This window comes from Elephantulus edwardii, unplaced genomic scaffold (genome assembly GCF_000299155.1).
Source record: "Elephantulus edwardii isolate Elephantulus edwardi_28Jun2011 unplaced genomic scaffold, EleEdw1.0 scaffold00109, whole genome shotgun sequence".
NCBI classification, from domain to species: Eukaryota; Metazoa; Chordata; class Mammalia; order Macroscelidea; family Macroscelididae; genus Elephantulus; species Elephantulus edwardii.
In genome coordinates, this window is record NW_006399859.1 from 11,984,025 (window position 1) to 12,005,221 (window position 21,197).

The window sequence follows — 21,197 nt, forward strand, 5'->3', positions numbered from 1 at the left end:
GATTGGCACAGGATAGAACAGGGTTTAGGGCTGTTGTACATAGGGTCGCTATGAGTCGCAAACGACTCGATGGCACATAATAACAACATCATCAAGAATGAGAAGCCTGAGTGGTGCAGTAATAACTAGCCAAAAGACTGCTAGTTCAAACTCACCCAGCAGCTCCACAGGAGGAGGAATGGTAATCTACTCCCATAAAGATGTATAGCCTTAAAAAACCCATGGGGCCATTTTACTTTGTCTCACAAAGTCAGAGTGAGTCAGAATCAACCCATAAATAATAGGTTTTGAAATTTTACCAATAGTGCTGCTCAAACTTTCCTAGCACAACAGGGAAATTTAAATCATTCTGCTTAAAAATTTGTGAAAGTTGTACATGTGACTTCATGATGTTGTTGATGTGTACCGAAGAGACAGAACTGGCCCATGGTTGACCCTCCAGTGGGTTTTCAGAGGCAATTAAATGCACAGGAGGAGACTTCATTCTCCCACAGAGCAGCTGGTGGTCTTGAACCGTGTGCCTTCAAGATCATAGCACAGTTTTGTGCCACTAAGCCATTCATGAATGTTGGATATGTGACTTTATAATGGACCTAATTGAGAAATACTTCAAGTTGCTTGATAATATTATATATTATAATACTAAAGATACTATGGGCAAAATACTGAATGGTCCAGGAAGCATTATAAAATGATGGAGGGAATTAACAAAGTCACTGTATTGGATGACACTAAAATATTTCAAGTAACATGTGATCAAGAGCCAATGGTAATGAAGGAAGTTTAAGCTGCACTGAAGGCAACTGCAAAAAATAAGGTCCCAGGAATTGATGGATACCAAGTGACATTTTTTTTTGCTTTATTAAAATATATTTATTTGATTTATTTTGTATATATGTGACATTTTTAAACCAACAGATGCAGCTGTGGGCATGCTCACCAATCTTTGCCACAAAATTTGGAGAACAGCTGCCTAGCTGACTGACAAGATCCATATTTGTTCCCATTCCTAAGAAAGGTGACCTAACAGAATGTGGAAATTATCGAACAATATCACTGATGTCACATGCAAGCAAAATAATGCTGAAGATCATCCAAAACCATCCAGTACAGTACACTGTGACAAAGAAATGCCAGAAGTTCAAGCTGGGTTTAAAAGAGGGCATAGCACCAGGGGTATCATTGTTGAAGTCAAATTGATCCTGGCTGAAAGCAAAGAATACCAGAATGATGTCTATTTGTGTTTTACTAACTATATGCAATGGCATTTGAGTGTGTGGATCATAACAAAGTATGGCTATCAGTAAGAATGAGAATTCCAGATCACTTACTTGTGCTTATGTAAAACCTTTACTTAGACCAAGAAGCTGTTGTGAGAACTGAATAAAAGACAAAGTTTAAAATTAAGAAAGGTATGCATCCTTTCTCCCTCCCTATTTAACCTGTATGCTGAGCAAATTATTCAAGAAGTTGGACTCTATGAAGAAGAATGTGGCATCAAGCTAGGAGAAGATGCATCAACAATCTGTGTATTGTAGATAATACAATCTTGCTTCTAAGTGAGGAAGACTTGAAATGCTTGCTGCAGAAGATCAAAGAATGTTGTTGTTGTTGTTGTTGCTGCTGCTGACTGCTTTCGAGTTGAGCAGGAAGCCTCAACATCAAGTATACAAAAATTCTCACCCACAGCACAACAGATATCCCCATGTGAGATAGAGAAAATATTGAAATTGTCAACAATTTCATCTTACTTGGACACACAATCAATATTGTTGGTACCAGCAATCAGGAGACAAGGAAACATTGCATTAGGAAAGACTACAGTCAAAGACTTCTCCAAATTAAAGGTAATGATGAACAATGACCTCAATTGAGGACTAAGGTATGCCTGACTCAGGCTATGGTCTTTTCAATTACTTGCTAGGCATCTGAGAGCTGGGCAATGAATAAAGACAACAGAAAAATTGTTGCCTTTGAGTTGTGGTTTTGGAGCAGAATATTTAATATTTCATGGACTGTCAAAACAAACAGGCATGTATTGGAGAAGGTGCAGTCAGAGTGCTCTTTGGAGGCAAAGACAATAAAGCTTTATCTCAAATACTTTGTACATATTATTAGGAGAGGCTATTCCATAGAGAGGGACATCATGGTTGAGAAGGTGGAGGGTCAGAAAAGAGAGGAAGATCTTAAACCAGATGGACTGACATAGACAGAGATGAGATGGCAAAGGATAGAACAGGGCTCAAATGTATTGTTCACACGGTTGCTATGAGTCAGACTCAACAGCACTTTAAAAAAACAAAACAAACCAACCATATATACACTACAATAAAAGTTTACCCCAAAATTGGCTAATTACAAGTTTAATAAATTAATAATTATATATATGTGTGTGTGTGTGTGTGTGTGTGTGTGTGTGTATCTTATGTAAGTAGTTATATAAAAACTCCAGAAGTCTTTCAGAACAATTTTATAAAATCAAACAATTTGGAGTACTTTAGTGGTTAAAGAAGCAGTTAAAATTCAGTTTAGTACTACAACAAATTATTTGGAATCCTGGAGAAAGTTAAACTGGGATGTTCTTTGGAGACAGGATAGTGAAACTGTCTCACATACTTTGGGTATGCTGTCAGATGGTACCAACCCTTGAAGAAGGACATCACTCCTGGAAAGGTGGAACGTCAGTAATTAGAGAGGAAGACATACGACATGATGGACTGACACAGTGACTATAACAAGTGCTCAAGTGTGTCCAAGATGGTAAGTATGGCACAGGATAGGGCAAGAATCAGATCTGCTTGGTGAAAAAGCACATGAAGAAGTGTTCAAAATCCCTAGCTCTAAGAGAGATGCAAATCAAAACAACTATGAGATATCATCTCACCCCAGTCAGAATAGCAAAATTCAAAAGAACAGCAAACAGCAAATGGTGGCGAGATTGTGGAGAAACTGGAACCTTTATTCACTGTTGGTGGGAGTGTAAAATGGTGCAACCACTATGGAAGACTGTATGGCACTTTCTCAAAAAATTGCAAATAGAAATACTATTTGACTCAGCAATTCCACTACTGGGAATATACCCTAAAGAAACCAGAACTGTCACCCAAACAGATATATGCACACCCATGTTTACTGCAGATTTGTTCATAATAGCAAAGAGTTGGCAACAACCCAAGTGTCCAACAAATGAATGGATAGAGAAGCTGTGGTATATTCACACAATGGAATACTATGCTGCATTGAAAAAAAAAACCCTCATGAAAAATTATACAAAATGAGTTATGCTGGAAAACCTTATGCCGAGTGAAATATCTCAGTCACAAAAAGACAAATACTGCATAGTGCCACTGTTGTAAAATGGAACTGACTTAGGGGTTAAGGGAACCTAAGAAAAGAGGGTAAAAATAATGTATACTGCATTGAAACTGTAACAGATGAGGGAGAGAACTGTTTAAAAGGAATATAGGATTAGGTATTATTTTCAAGACAAGGTAACAGAAAAAGAAATGCATATTAAACTGGACTGTGAACTGTGGGGGGATTGTGTAACAATGAGATTTTTTTTTCTTCAAAGAGAAAAACAAACTGGGGGGAAGGGGTGGGCAGGGAGGAAAATGTCCAACAATGAATGAATGGGGGGAAAATGAAATGGAAAATATGCTGTAAAAAAATATGTTGCATTAAAAATCATTAATAAAAAATTTAACAATAATAATAATAAAAATCAGATCTGCTGTTCACAAGGTTGCCACGAGTCACAGTTGAAGTGAAGGGACATTAACTACATCAGAAATGTGCTTTGAAGCATCTCTCAGGTATATATTGCATTTCCTCTCTATTTCTTTCAAGTGTCAATTCCCATGCAGATTCTGTTTTCAAGGCTGAACTTAAAAGCACACACCAGATCTCTAAGGCAGCATTTTCAAAGTGCATTAATGGGGTTGGGAAGCTGTGTATTTTATCCTTGACTAAGAGATTAACAAAGACTGTCAGCATATCAAATACTTTAAAACGTCTAGAGGTAAAGGAAACCTAGAGACCTCTATTTAAACTCAGCCTTCATAAATATCCCAACATTGTTAAGAAAATAAATCTCATGAAAAGCTCAAATTACTCTATCAGCTTCATAATGTAATGAGTTTCTAAAAATGGGCCAAATCTCAATGGGCTACAAATGACTTAAAAAGCATGGCAAGGGGAGACGGCACTGAAAGTGAAAAAGGAAGCCCCCAACCACCCAAAACTGAAGCCAAAGCAAATGTGTTAAAGGCCAAGAAGGCAGTCCTGAAGAGCATTCACAGCCACACAAAAAGATCTGCCTGTCACCCTCTTTCCGGCGGCCTAAGACACGGAAACGCCAAACAGTCCCGGAAGAGGTCCCCACCACCACTCGCGAGAAACTAGACTGACCATTATACTAGTAAGTTTCCCGTGACCACTGAGTCAGCCATGAAGAAAATAGAAGATAACAATACACTTATGTTCATTGTGGATGCCAAGGACAACAAGCACCAAATCAAAAGAACTGTAAAAAAGTTTTATGACATTGATTTGGCTAAAGTCAATACCTTGATTAGACCTATTCCTGACTAGGATGCTTTGGATGTTGCCAACAAAATTGGGATCACCTAAACTGAGCCCAGCTGGCCAATTCTAAATACAAATTTTTCTCACCATTAAAAAAAAAAAAAACAAAACCAAAAACCCCACTTCATCCCAGTAGTCCAAAGGCTACTTATAAACTATTAACTCAATTATTAAAAATTGCAAAAATTAAAAAAAAATTTTAAAAACAATTGCAAAAATAAACATGTTAGCAGAACTACCAAAGACATCAGTTTGTAGTCAATCATTAAGTTTGCCATGATGTTTTAAGTTCCTACTGCAAATACAAACTAAAAACTGCCAGCAAAATTGTTTTCATTTACCTAGTCATGGTTTTCAACTATCATTATTCTTGCTCTGATAAAAGAATTATCATTAGTTTTACTACATCATTATCAATTTTGTTTTAGTCTACACTTTAAGTATTTCAACAAGACAATAACCATCTATATTACTGGTTGTGGAGTAAGTAAAACAGGACAGTCAGAATTGACTGTCAACAAGGAGATTATAAACAGAGTCACCAAACTATACATATAAAAATTGTTCAACTGGCAACTGTTTTGTCATACACCTATTCTTTTATCACAATAATAACAGTAACTTTAAAAACACTTTTAAATGAACCATTATATTCCTCTAAAAATATTCTTTTCAAAAAACTCATTGCTGTTGAGTTAGATCATAGCTGACCTCTGAGTTTTCAGAAGTGGTAAATCACATGAGAAGAAGCTGCCCATCTTTCTCCCATGAAGCTGCTGAGGGATTCAAACCTCCAGAGGACCATCAACTTTGGGTTAGCACTATAACTCTCTAGAGACTATGCCACTGCTGCTGAAGAAAATCCTTCCCCCATAAAATGTTTATTTATTGATAACAAACTGTTGTTCGTTCACCAGGTTGGACTTGAAGAGTCCAGTTAAGGGTAAAGACTGAAAGAATCCAAGTGTTTTAAGGGTCTTCACCCTGGCTATGAGGTTACTAGGGGAGGATTTGCTCATCACATTCTAAATCTCCAATAATGTGTTTCCACCCACAACTATTCTCAGATGTTCTTCCTGGCCACCAAATCCACACAAATCACCTCTGGACTTGAAGTCAGGGCCAGTACTGGAATTTGGTGGAGCAATCTTCCCACCTTTTACTTTCCTCAGTTTCGGTTTCCTTTGATCAACAGAAGTCAGTAAATATTAAGTGGAAAAATGACAAATAAATAATTCATAAGTTTTCAATTGTGCACTATTATAAGTAGTGCAGTGAAATCTCATTCTGTGCTGCTCTGTCCTGCCTGGGACTTGAATCAGCCTTTGTCAAGCACTGTCTTCACTCCAGACAAAACAGTCCAAATATAGAAATAATTATTCTATCATGTTGTTGTTAATTTGTTACTGTGCCTTATTTATAAATTAAACTTTGTCAGAAGTAAAGAATTATGTACCAAAAAACCCTAATCATAATACTCACGGAATTCAGTGTCTTGCTCTGTTCTAGAGACACAACAAATAGAAGTCAACTCAATGAAAACTGAAGCCAGTCTAACAATAACAACAACACAGGGTTTTTGTGGTTTACTATTTGTGATTTCATAGCATCCACTAGAGATCTTGGAACATGTATTTCAGGAAAAGGGGGAATACTGTTAGCTAACTTACCTAATTTCAATGTCAACAATCCCTCGCCTTTTTTTTTACCCATGGAGCATATTTACTTTGCAATTATTTGACTCAAATATACACTGAGAAATTGAACATTAATTAAGTATGTACATGTAAATGAAAGACAAAGGATACAGTCATCTTTACTTTTGAGTGGGAAGGAACAGCTTCCAAGGAATGACTTAAAATTAGTAAATTCCATAGCAAACTCTTTTCTCCAAAGTTCCTTTTTTATCTTTAAAACTCGGCCAAGTTCACATATACAGCTCACAACTAAATGTTATCAGGCAGAGAAAAAGCATGGAGTAGATGTGTATGTGCACAAATGTACAGTTTCAGGATTGGGGAAGTCCCATGAGGATAAACGCTATAAAGTCTCTGTTAGGTCAATGCTCCCCCTATAATCCACCATGGAAATAGTTGTTTTAATTCCTATAATTAATAAAATTATAATAGAAAACATGGACTTTTTGGATTCTTAGTATCTGTTTTTAACTGTGAAACTGACTTAAGCCTACAGTGAATAAATTTATCAATTAGGGGTTATCATAAAACAGATAAAGTGAGAATATGTGACAAAATATAAGTATTAGCAAATTTAGAAAATTCTTAAATCAATTTATTGATTTAGAATCAGTCATAACATTAAAAACCATACTGTTTTCCAAAATAAAAACTCTAGATACCTCCTTTTCCAGATACTGATTCAGAATGAAAAGATAACAAAATAAATATAACTACCCAAAATCAAGTAAAGAAAGGAGGGGAAATCACACTAGAGATTGTAACCAACTGTCCTCAGGCAAATCAATTAGCCATTTGGTCATTTATTAATTTTCTTGGAGATGGGAAGATCATGGAGGTAAATTTCTCAGACTCTCAAAGTCTGTTTTCTATGTTGTCAGAGTAAGTTATTTCTTAGTATTACATGAAACACTCAAAGAATTATTAACTCCCACAGGTCACAAGGGTTATCAGTCTAAGCAATACACATACTGTTCACTGATGTTCAAATACTGCTCTGCAGAGTCAAGTGTCCCATTTACCAGCCAATTAATCCACCTAAGCTCCTACTTAGGTTAAACACTGTGATGACTACATTTTAAAGCATAACCCTCAAGTTTTAAAAACTGTCTCTAAAAAAACTTGTTTCCGATCATTCGCCAAACTAAGGTATATTTCATTTCATTGTGCTTTTCAGACACTAAGTTCTTTTTTAAAATAAATTGGTTTGTTTCAACTCTGCAACAAACATGTCATTTTTTCCAATAGTATGTGTTCAGTTCATGTCTGTGACTTATTTTGATAATTTTCATAGTATATCAAACTTTTTCATTATGCTACTACCCACAAGTAATAAAATAGTTTTATATAGTATAACTTACTCACTGGAAAACAACAAAAATCATGGAACTTGCTTTACTGTGATATTCACTTTAATGCAAGGGTCTAGAACCTAATCCACAGTGTCTCCAAGATACTACAGGGTCTCACTGAGCATCAACCCCTTGACAGCCAAAGCAGCTTTTATATTATCTATAGTACCTTTAGGAATTATTCCACCACAGATATGACCCTCAAAATACCTCAGCATATCTTGCATAGAACTCAGCTATTAAGTAGGTCAAAATTTCTCTCTTTGCCTCTAAGGAAATAGATGGTATGTATTTATAGCTAACTCTGGTGGCCGAGTGGTAAAGAGTCAATTCAAAGGCACACAAGTCAAATCCAATAGGTGCTCAGAGTCAATTCAAAGGCACACAAGTCAAATCCAATAGGTCCTCCATGGAAGAAAGATGGGCAATCTCATTCCGTGAAGTTTATAACATCCAAAAACCCCACTGGAGGGTCAGCTAGGTGTTGGTTCTGACTCAACAACACTTAAGATCAACAATGCATTCTTAAATCATATATTCTACTTCTTGTTATTTTAGGATGGAGAATAGCCATTTTATAATTATAGCTCTACACAACTTTTCCAAGATCTTTAACAAAAACTATTATTCTTATAAGGAACTCTGATGGCCAGTTGATAGCAAGCTGAGCTGCTAAATCAAAGGCCGTCGCTTTCTGGTGGTTCCAATCTACTAGTGGCTTCAACAAAGAAAGGTGGGCCATCTCCTCTCTCCTCCTTCCTCCCTAGCAATTTTCAGCTATGGAAACCCAATGGAGGATCAGTTATAAACAGGTTTTAATTTAATGGTAATGAATAGAATAGCAGTGTCATTGTATCTTCCTTAAACTTTATTATTAAAAGATTTAATTAACAATCAGACAATTTTTTAATTAGGCATTTACACGATCCATTGTATAATTCTATCACTCTAAATGATTTTTAAAGGGAGCTCTGGTGGCTTAGTGGTAAACAGTTTTACTACCAAGCCAAAGACACATGATTATAATTCACCAGCAGCTCCACAGGAGAAAGACAGGCAACCGTCTCTAAAAACAAGCTGTGAGGGTCACGTATAGGTTGGTTCTGACTTGAGGGTATGTAAGAACAACAGTAATAATTTAAAACTTTTTTAAAATGAACAATATTATTATTGCTGTGTACAGGAGAGTCAGAACCAACCCATAGCTGAACTTCCGGAGGGTTTTCAGAGGCAATTAATCTTATGGGAGAGATCTGCCCATTCTTCTCCTGCAGAGCAGCTGGTGGCCTCAAACCATGTGCCTTTGGCACTGCAGTGCAGCTTCTTGCCACTAGGCCACCAGAGTTCCCTACAGACAATACATACAGAAACATAAGTGAGCTCAATCTTAGCGTTATGGCATCTGCCTATACAAAATCCATAGAAGAATCCTCCTCCCAAGCATATGTGAGTAAGCTATGAGGTTCTTATAGCTTCCTAAAATTTTATGAAAATTAAGCTTATATGTGTTATTTATCTTATACTGGTTTGCATACAAAATTCCTATCCATTGTGTTCCACACAATCATTCCTATACACTGCATTTTATAAAACCAATCACCAATGATCTATACTGTCGCCCCTTCTTTTCAGACACTTATGAGATCTTTCCTAATTCCTTCACCCCCTCCCTCTGTCCAAACACCTTGCAACTCCATGATTCCCCACTTTGGGACTCCTCTTCCCCCTTTGGAGTTTTATATTTTTCTGAGGAGATAATTTTGTTGTTAGGTGCTGTCGAGTCCTGTATGACTCACAGCAACCCTATGAACCACAGAGCTGAACCCTATCTTATCCTGTGCTATCCTCAACATCTTTGACCATCATCCACTTCTAAAGAGCAGACCTCTGAAAACCCTATGAACAACAGAGGAACACAGGTAACTATAGTAGCAGTGGTAAAGCCCAGACTGAGAGACAATCAAAATGAGGAGGGAATAACACAAAGCTCTAAATTACATGTTCATGAGAGGTTTAGGACCACTGACTGAGGATCCCCACATTATGGGATACTCTGTGAAGTTTATTCTCAGAATACTTCAAAGTAAAAAAAAAAAATAAAAAAAAAATAAAACACAAAAAAATGCTCAGGATCCCTTAAATTCTCACATCACTACTCTAACAACATTTCTGATAAGAATTCCATAAAAGACTTATCTAAACTAGATAACTGCCAGTGAGTGAGAACCCTCTAAAAGCGGGCTCTGCAACAGATTTTGGGAAACTATAAATCACATAGGAGGAGACTGCCTGTCTTCCTCCCGTGGAGCCACTTGTGGACTTGAAGTGCCTGAAAGCACCTCAGATGTCATTAGAGCTCCCAAACGAGGTAGCTAAATATTCTAATGTAATCTTAAAATGGTCAAATTAATATTTAAATAAAATACACACACATATGAGACAGAATGGATCCATTCATATCTGTGGTATTAGGATATTCAGTGGGATTTTTAAATAAACGTGCCAAATAATTAATCACAAACGTGTATCATTGTCTACACAACAAACTTGTTGCTGTTAAGTCACAGCAACTCATCACGGCCCTGTGAATGGAAGACTTGAGCACTTGTATAACTTTTGTTTCTCCAAGTTCACAGGGTTTCCAGAGGTAAGCTATTTCATCCTAATCTGCAATACAGCAAATTACTTTTTTCCAAATACTGAAGTAAAATATGATCTACTGTATACCTTTTATTGGTGGTGGTATGTACTGCTGTTGAGTCAGAACAGACCCAAAGCTGACCCTCCAGCAGGTTTTCAGAAGCAAGTAAATCACATGGGAAGAGACTGTCCATCTTTCTCCCACAGAGTAGCTGACAGATTAAAACCACGTAAATTTGTGTTGGTACTCCAACAATAACAAGCCACCAGCACTCCCCAATAATGCCTGATAGGGCCTTTAAAATAAAGAGAGAGAGGTGTTCTACTATAATGCAATTTATTCTCTAACTAATATTAGATTTTTTAAATCTAACTAATGTTAGATTTTTTTTTTTAACTGTATGCTTCTTCCATGTAATAACACTTCACTCCCTACACATTAGTTCCCTGTCTAAATCTTACTTTCATTCTTTTTACTTGGATCAAGAATTAGTACCTATGGAAGCAGCAGTCAAGAAAGTAAATGACATACTGCACTGGGAAACACTCTCACATCACTATGATTAGCCTCCAAAAACCTACTGCAGAGTCAGCTCTCAGTGGGTTCTTACACAATGGCAGTGAGTTTATCTAGTTTGTTTGTTGTTGTTAGGTGCTGTCGAACTGCTTGAGATTCAAAGTGACCCTATGTACAACAGCCTTGAAACCGGCTCTATCCTATGCCAACTTTATTGTCTCCCACACACTTACCCTAGTTACCTCAGTCACTGTATCAAATCCATCTCATTGATGTTCTCCCTCTCTCCATCCCTCACCCTTCCAAATTCCAAAGACCAGTCCCTCCTTGCAACATACCCGAAGTATATCAGGCGCCTCAGAATCCTTACCTCCAAAGAGAAGGCTGGCCTCATCCTCTCTAGAACAAACATGTTTGATAAGTCTTTTATTAAATTTTCGTAGGACAGTGGTGTGAGAACCTTTTAAAAAGTGCTAAATGACAAGGATGTCTCTTTGAGGACCAAGGTTTGTTTGCCCCAAGCCGTGTTATTTTCAATCCTATCATTATGTGTGTAGAAGTTGGACAATGAAGAAGGTAAATCAAGTAAGAATCTAAATTGTGATGTTGGGAAGAACACTGAATATACCATTAACTATAAAAAGGACAAATCTGTCTTAGAGGAAGTACAGCCAAAATGCTGAGACGCAAAGTTGGTGAAAGACTCCCTCATATACTTTGGGTATGTTATCAATAAGGATCAGTCCCTTGAGAAAGACATCATGCTTGGCAAGTAAAAGAGGAAGATTTTCAACAGAGCTGCAACAACGGATTCAAACATAGCATATATGAGTTTCACACAGGACAGTATAGTCTTGAGTTGTGCAGGAGTCAGTGTTACATCAATAGTACCTACCTAGTTACAACCACTATCAATTTTGGCACATGTGATACTACACTGCTACATTCTGTTGCACATAGGTATAATTAATCTTCCAATTATATTATCCTTGACCTATAGTAAATTAAATGTAATTTCTCTTGACCAATCATAATGCACAAATTTCAAAATTTTTTTCTATACAAAAAAATTTATGTTAACATATGTAGTATTACACTTATCACACTGTACATTTACAACTAATAAAAATGTCTAAAGATCTGCTTCAAAATAAAAGTGGAATGAGGATGTGCGGGGGGGAGGTGGGATTAATCATGGGGTTGTATAATTTGATGGGTGGGGTGAGGGAAATTGGAAGAATCTGTTCTAGAAAACAATGTATTTTAATTCTGTAAATGAATTAGTATCATTTAAAAAAAGAAAAATAAATAAAGCAAACCACATGGCCACAAAAAAAAATTAAACAAATAAAAGTGAGAATTGGTGGTGAAAAATCCTAAAGACAGATTAATGATTTTTCTTCCCTGTACTTTTAAATACTTTTTATTCTTTAAAGTTATTATCTTTCAATTAAATTTCAGGTGTTTGATAATTCATGATTATATATTAACTCAGAAAAAATATTCACTCATTTTTGTGTACCTACTTTCTATAAACTCTTATATATAAGAGTAAATATGTGTTTGCTCACTGCTATCAAGTGAGAATCAGTCACAGGTGCCCCTCCAGAGAAACTTTAAAGGCTATACATCGCACAGGAGAAAACTGGTCATCTTTCTCCTTGGAGTAAGTGGTGGATTTGAACCAACTGCCTCTGGAATGGCAGTGCAATTCTTTAGCCATTAATTAATGGGTAATTAAATAAGTTAAAATTCTGACAGTACACTCAAGGATCCACAACAGAAAAGACAAAGAAGTGAAAAAAAGAAATAAGAGCAAAAAGCAATAAATACTATTTTGAAGAAAGGAATCTAAGGCATCCACTTTTTATTGAGGAAGGCAGACTGTCCCTTCAAGCTAGAAAGGACCAACAGATCCCCATCTCATAGAGGAAGAAACTAAAGGCCAAAGAAGGGAAATGACTTGCTAAAGTTACACACCAACTTGCTAGCAAAAATTAAAACTTAAGTCTGCTGATTCAGCTCATGTAGATTTTCTATATTCTAACACTTTTTTTACATCAGAGTAATTTTAAAAGAATGTTTTTCATATTAGTACTATATATTCAGCCCTACATCATTTAAAAAAGTAATCGTTTATAAGTAAAAAAGAAGGAAACAAAGAGAAGAAATTGCACACAACAAACAAGTAAGATAGTTGCACATGAAACTTCTATGAATACAGTGCACTTCCTCAATTCTAAGACATAGTATCTATTACATAAAGATCTGAAATGCAGTAAAGCACACATCATTTCTAAAAAAATACTGGAACTTGAAAACAAACCCCTCTAAAGCATGAAAATGTAATATAATGAACCCCATTACAGCACACAACAATCAGCATCATTTATTTAGAACCAATGTCACAAGGCCCCTAAAATACATAAACACATACAAGAGACTAATATTCTAAGGTAACAACTCACTCTCACCGCAGTCAAGATGGAACTGATTCACAGAGGATTTTCCAGCAGTCACTAGTGAATCAGAACCAACTGGACGGAACTGGTTTGGCTTGGGTTTGATATTCTTTTTTTTTTATTTTTTATGTTATTATTTTGCATGCGTGTACCGTCAAATCGGATCTGACTGGTACCGGAGGAGAGTGTCCCTCCTTCTCCAGCAGAGCATCTGGTGGATTTGAACCATGCTCCTCTGGGATTACAGTGCGGGTTTTATATTCTTGATTTAGAAGATCATCCCCTCCTTACAGAATATGAAAACAAATTTATTCTGAGCTCTAAGCAAATTTATTACCCTTTGTTTGAAATAATTCCTTTGTAAGAAAAGCTTATTTAAAAAAAAAAAAAGAAAAGCTTATTTTCCTGAAATGTCTCTTTTCTCCACTTAAAACAGAAATAAGAAACAAAGATATTTATAAGCATTTAAATTAAAATAATTCCATTATCATCTAAACAGACTCATAGCAACCTTCTATCAGATTTTTGAGACTATAAATCTTTAAGAAGAAGGGGAGTTCTGGTGGCCTAGTGGCAAGAAGCTGCACTGCCCAGAGGCTCACAGTTCAAATCCACCAGATGCTCTGCCGGGGAAGGAGGGACAATCTCTTCCTGTGCCAGTTAGATCTGATTTGACGGTACACACACACACAAGTACTAAAATAAAATAAAAAATAAAAAAAAATCTTTAAGAAGGTAGATAGCCTTTCTTTCTCTCAAAGAGCAGCTGATGGATTTGAATCTTTGATCTTCTGGTTAGTAACATCATACATAATGGACTATGCCACCAGACCTAATTCTATACACACATACTATTTTCATTTTGCCTGAAATACTGTGCATTTAAATGAAGGTGAACCTAGAGAAAGAAAGAACCGTAAAAACAGTACGTAGAGAAAAGGAATATATGGCCAAACAAAACTATTATTATGATGTAATTCTGAGTGACTATCTCTGTGTATGTTTGATAGAGAGCTTGAGGGAGAAAGGAGATATAGGAGTGTGTGACCCTTATACTGATTTTAAAAATGAACCTTATATTCATTTATTACTTTAGGAAAACAAATGTTTTGGACAGCTAAGGTTCTACTGCTGAAATCTGAGGTGTTTTACAATGATGTGGGAAGTGGCAAAAGAAGATAGAAGGAATTCAGTAACTGTACAAAAGAATTGGTTTATACTGAACCACTTGCATTATGCAGATAACACAACTGCTTGGTGAAAGTGAAGAGAACTTGAAATACGTGTTGCAGAAAATCAGAGACAACAGGTTCCAATATACATTACAGTTCAACATCAAGAAAACAAAAGTCCTCATCAATAAGCAGTAGCATCTTAGATGGAGAAAAGATTGAAGTTGTCAACAATTTTATTTTCTTGGAACCCCAATCAACACCCATGGTAAAAGCAGTTATGAAGTCAAAAGATGTGCTGCATTAGAGAAATCTTTTGTTAATGACCACCCATTAAGCAATAAAATCAGTTTAAATATTAGAGGTGTATCTCGCGCAAGCCGTGGTATTTTCCATTGCTTCCTATGCATATGTAAGTTGAACAGAAAATAAAGATAACAGAGAAAGAATCAAGAGTATTGACTATCCCACTGACTGCCTAACCAACACTTAAGTCTAGCCTGGAAGAAGTATACCCAGGGTGCTCCCTAGAGGCAAGCATGGGGAAACTTCCTCACAAACTACTGGTATATTGTTATTAAAAGAGGCAGTTCTTGGGAAAAGGTAGCCTATCAGAGAAAGAGAGAAAGAACTTCAACAAGACAGGCTAAACAGTGACTTAACCAATGGACTCAGTGTATAAGTGTGAGTATGGAACAGGACACAGCAAGGTTCAAATATGTTGTTCACAGGGTTGCTATCAGTCACAGTTGATGTAAGGGTACCTAACAACAACTATATTTGATGCCTCAGTTTAAGGAAACCTCATTTTTCAGTATGTGTACTTTTATAATATTTCTACTAAAAACAGTCATTTACAAGACAGGAGAGTGCCTATCAAAGTAGCAGGTACAGTATAGGTAATAAAGTTAAGATCAACTATTCTCTACCCCTAGACATACTTCAGACTAGCCAGTTCACATAAAGGCAGTATCTGGATTATAAATAACATCATTCCTGTGTATCTTTAAGTAAAATTTGTTAAATTAGAACAGTGAGGGCAGAAATATTTAGTATCAGTTACTTAAATGTTTGCATTAGTACATAGTGTACCCTTCTATAACATATTTCTATAATATAAAGAACCATTTTCAGATACACTATACCTTTAAAATAATATAGTAATAGTATTTTTCTATGTTGCAAGTAATTTGTTATTACAAAACACTGTACCCAGAATCTCATGAACTAAGGATTAATAAAAACATTATAAGGGGTCCACTAACATATCCTTCCAAAAATTTAACTATAGCTGTGATCATACAAAATACTTACTTTTCAGTTGAAATAATTAGAACACTATTAAATGTGATTTCCCTACTAGTCTGTATCTTATTTTTGTCATGGTTTCAATTCTGTGTCCCCCAAATAGTGTGCTGTGAAAATTTTATGATTCCCTCATGATTTGATATGCCAAGCAATTTTAACAGCTTTTCACTCTTTTCAACCCAAAAGAGTTATCCCAGCATGCAGCCTATAATACCTATTTCACAAGAGATAAAAAAGAGAAGAGGAGAGCAGAGAAGGGACCTAGGTATGACCAAGAAATAATGGCCAGAGTGTAGTCTGTCCTGTAGACTTAAGTCTCTGCACTGAGATGCTCCCCAACACAGGGAAACTAAGATCCATGGAGATCTCCAAGGAACACTGGGCTTACAAGATGCTGAAGGAAAAAAAGGACTTCCTTCAAAACCAAGAGAAAGAAAACATCTTCCCTTAAAGATGCCACCCTGAATCTAGACTTCTAAACTCTTAAACCATAAAACAATCAAATGTATGCCTACTGAAGCCAACTACCTCTGGTATCTCTGTTACATCAGCACTAGGTAAATAAAATAATCTTGACTCATTTTCTTGAGAGTAAATTCACATTACTTTTTCCTAAGTCAATGATATCCTCTCAATTTTTGTTCTTGAGTCTCTCAGCCATGTCTGGCTGCTAATCACCACTTTCTTAAAACACTACCTTAGGCTTCTCTAACAGTATATTCTTTGGTATCTATATAAACCTCTCTAATAACTCTTATCTTTCACTGATTTTTTTAACCAATCCTGACAATTTCTTAAAAGTAGTTCAGGACTTAAAAAAAAAAAAAAAAAGTCCAGGCCTAACTTTGATTTTCTCAACTCTGAGTCCCTGGCACTAAGCACAATTGTCTGATATAAAGAAGATGCTCAATAAGCCATTTACCAATTGGTTTTGCTGATCCTGTCCCTGGTTCATACTAGCTATATGACAGGAATGTAAAATCTCAGTTAAGCGCAGTTCCCTCATCTACAAAACAGCCGAACAAAATGATTCTTACAAAGTTCAAAATAGTACTTAGCTCAAAGAACTTGACTAATATTTTTGACTGTTAACAGAAACTAGCAAGGAACTATGGTTGCACACCAAATCTATCCTGCAATAATCCTACATTCTATCTATGTCTCATATAAACATTTTTGCTCTTTTCTTTTACTGCCAATCTTCAATCCATCAATTAACTGTTTAAGTGCTTCTTTTCTAATCACTATATTGTTGTGTACTGTTGCATTGGAACCAACTCATAGCTAACCTTCCTGGTGGGTTTTCAAAGGCAGTAAATGGCACGGGATGAGATTGTGCCTTTTCCTATGGAGCAGCTGGTGGATATAAACAGCGTACTTTTGGGATTACAGAGCAGCTTCTTACCACTAGACCACCAGAACTACCAGGTAACTTAGTGAATAACGACTGACTACTAACCAAAAGGTCTGCAGTTTACATTCACCAGCCATTCCAAGGGAGAAAGATGGGCATCTCTCTCTTCTCGTAAAGATGTAGAGGCTCAGAAACCTGATTGGGGGGGGGGGTCTTCAGGAGTCAAAACTAACTCAACAATAACAGTGATTTACTAATTCATCTTCATTCAACTCTTTCTTAAGTTTTAACTCTTATAGTTTTTTTATATCATGTCCATAAACCATGTACAAGTACTGGAATGTCATCTTCATTTCTTCCAATAATCCATGCCCCCAACTCATAGTTTAAAAGATGGTTCAAAACTCACCTCTTCCCAGGAAACCTTCCCTGATTAACTTCACAACTCTCACAGGACTTCTCTGCTCCAAATCGCCTCAGCACCTCAGCACTTAGGTATTCTGTTTATATTCTAAAGGTAAAATGTGATCACAGTGAATAAAGTTACCAGAATTATGCCACAAAATTAGCTCTACATTTTAAAAATGGGTTCGTTTATTATAATGCTCTGTGAATCTGGTTACAAGGAAATATCCTATATAACAAAGGTCCTTTTTTGGTTTCTTTCCTTGACATTGTGCTATTTTTTTTTTCATTTGCTAATATGTGCTTAACTCCAGTCCCGGCCTCAAAGACAAATTATACCTCAATGCTCATCACTTTCTAAATCTGAGTCCACTAGAATGTGGCAGTAGGTCACTTTCTTCTCTAATATTTGCTCCCTGCTCCACTCTGCAACCTTAATATTAGAAATAGAATTCTCAAAAGCTTCAATGAGATAGTGATACTTACACATGAAAAAGAACTCTAAACATTAAGTAGCTATCCTTAGGGCTTGAAAAGTTTCCCAGCAAGGCATAATGCATAATCAAATTCCAGAACATCAAATAGTTGATCTTTTACTCGCAGAGGGAGCACTGGTGGCTCAGTGCTAAGAAGGAGCACTGCCAACCTGAAGGTACATGGTTCAAATCCACCAGCAGCTTGTCAGGAGAATATAGGCAATCTCCTCTCCTGCAACTTACTGGCCTCTGAAAACCTGCTGAAGGGTCAGCTAGAAGGTGGTTCACACTCCACAGTACATAACAAACAACAACATACACAAGCAGAAGGGGTCTTCCTAGCATGGTGGTTGAAGTGCTCTGCTACTAAGTGAAAGGTTGGCAGTGTGAATCCACTAAGTACACAGCAAGGAAAAGATGGGACAGTCAGCTAGTGTGCCTCTGTCCTACAGGGTCACTCTCAGAATCTAGTCAATGCAGGGATCATTTCAGCTGGACTAGACTAGATGTTAATTCTCACGTGTGTTACTTTAAGATATTTACTTTAAGATATCCTTATATGTCTATACGCTGCAGATACTCAATGAGACAGCTGAGAATCTTCACTGTAGTGCTGATTTTTCTTAAGAGATTGTTCTGATACTGTCTTAACTTCCAGACTTTTTTAAGTGGAAAGCTCTCTCACTGTCACACAATCAAAAGCAAACAGTATTTATGCCATTTCTTTTTTAAAAGGTGAGTTAGTTCGCTGCCAAGTCAAAACAATTAGAAAGGTGGGGAGGGGAGGGGGCGATCAAACTTCAACAGCCAAAGTTAAACAAGTCTGAGTGTAGGGCCTCTAGTGATCAAGCTGACTCCGGCCAGACATTCGGCTCTCCAGTCTCTGCATCTGGCAAAACCCATAGTTGTACGAGCTCATCTACTCATAAAAGATACACTCCCTTCACCTGCCTACACACGAATTTTAATCTCTTTGGCTTCTCCCGTACTTTCTAACCGGTCAGCTAACGCCTCCTAGTCAAACAGCCTCCATCCATACCTCATCTAAAATCTCCTCTCGGTCACCTTTCGATTTCACTGGTTGCCTCGTTCTCCACGTAAGGATTCAATCTAGATGCCCGAGTCCTTAACCTTCAAAACCCAAGCCGGTCCTCCGTCTACAAATCAGCCGATCACTCCCATCCTTACCAATCTCCATCCAAGAGACCACACTCTCAGGCTCCGCACCCTCTCCTCTGGCGGCCTTTTCTCGCCATCACCGTTTTCACATCACTTTCTTCCTCCCCAGACTCGGAACCCTTCAATCACAAGCCTCCTTTTCACTGCCACCCCGAAACACGCTATCCGGTTCCTCCGTTAACTACCCCGCCCCACCTTCGCCACCTCTACGCGGCCTCCCCAGGCCAGGCGGCGTCCCTGGGTCCCGCGCTGCAAAGCAGGCCCCTCCCTACGTCCCCGCCTGGGGTCCTAACTCTCCAGAGGGCGGCTGCCAGGTCAATTAGCGGAGAAACCCCCGGCCCAGAAGCCCGCTTCCTTCTCACAGAGCTGACGCGGGTGAGAGTGGAGGTGGAGGTGGAGGCGGGGGCGGGGCGGTGGGTCGTCGCCCCCGCTTCGGCCCAGCCTGCCGCACAGGCTCCCGCAGTCGCAGCCGCTGCCCCGGCCAGGAGAGCCAGCGCCTGCAGCCCAGCAAGTCTCGCCCGGCGCCCCTGCCTCTCACCTAGACACAGAGGCTCAGACCTCGCTTTCCTCCTGCCAGTCTACCGATGACTCTGCCGCTGCGGTCGCGCACACCTCACTCGCTTTTTCACCGCCCGCGACCGGCTGCTGAAGAGCGGACGGGCAGAGACACGCCCATTGGTTGCGGGGCGTACTAGCGTCAGCCAGCCCCGACCCGCACCTCGGGATGTTACTGGCTGGCGCGGCGCCTCTTTTCCACGTCTTGTTCTGATTGGCTCTCTCGCGCCGGGAATACCGCTCATCCCCCCTCCCAGTTTTGGCCTCCCACCCCTCCACAAGCCTGTTTCCATCTGGGCTGGTGGGAGGTTGGAGCCCGGGATGGGGGGACGCGGACGGCCAATGGGGGTGCGAAGAGAGGGTCGGGAGGTGGGCTCTGCGGTCGGCCGGCCCGCGGGAGAAATCTCAACCAATAGGCACGCGCCCCACATGCCAGACTCGGCTGCGCCCTCCCTGGCAGCTTGCGTCCAGGCGGGTCGCGCCCAGGGCCACGCCCGATTCCAATCGAGCTGGTGGGGGTGTGCACAGTGGGGAGGATGCGGGGAGGCTTGCGCGAGAGACTGAGGATCAGCCATTGTGTCATGCTCCGGCATTGCCTATGTGGGGCCTGCACGCTTTTAGGTGGGCCAAGACCCTGCACTTCCGGGTGTTATGGATCCATTCTGAGTACTTACACCTTGATGGTACAAATTCAGTGCCTTGAATGCAAAGGACCTGCTCTTCGGGCCAATGCAATCCCTTTAGAGTGTCCCCAGAAGGAAAGAAGCCAAGCCTGGGTCTCATCCAGCCTCGCAAAACTCTTACCCAAAACATTCCATCTTCCACACTCTCCAGAGTAATTTCGTACAAAACTAATCTCGGGTGAGAGAAGTAGGAATAGTGGTTGGAAGGGGAGAAGGTAAGTTTAAATTACTATCTTTCCATTTAGATTAGCATATCTGTGACATTATTATGTAGTATAACAGCTCATTGCTTTCAAGTGGGAACTAACCCTCCACCTGATTTTCGGAGGCTGTAATCACCATCTTTCGGATTGACAGTAGAACTCTTTAACCACAGGGCCTCCCTTGTGTAGGGTAACTAAGCAAACGAAAACTCCAAACCCACTGCCATTGAGACAATTCTGACTTATAGTGACCCTCCACTGGGTTGCAAAGGACATAAATAATTACAGAAGGTCATTCACCCATCTTTCTCCCACAGAATAGCTGCTGGATTCAAACCCTGGGCCTTTTGGTTAGTAGTCCAGTCACCACAGCTCTTTATAGGGTTATTAAAACTAACCCCATTTCCCTGTCCGATTGTTTCCTACTGAAAAGTACCCTCCGGTTTTGGGGGCTATAAATCTTTGTCGGAGGAGCCGGCCCACCTTTTTTTCAGAGAACTGATGGTGCATTCAAGTTTTCAAACTTAAAGTTGGTTAGCTGACACAGTATCTCACAAGGGCTCCTTTTTCAATGGGTGACTGGGGGCTGGGGGGGGGACACAACCAA

At 38.7% G+C, this 21,197-nt stretch overlaps 1 protein-coding gene across 1 annotated transcript in view; it reads right to left on the minus strand.

The window, feature by feature from the left end:
- FAR1 (fatty acyl CoA reductase 1) overlaps positions 1-19,813 on the minus strand; it is a 102,312-nt gene extending 82,499 nt beyond the window's left edge. The window contains exon 1 of the mRNA XM_006892055.1: positions 19,688-19,813. The gene's annotated coding sequence lies outside the window, so the exon portion shown is untranslated. The remainder of the gene's footprint in view (positions 1-19,687) is intronic.
- Between the last annotated feature and the right edge of the window lie 1,384 nt (positions 19,814-21,197).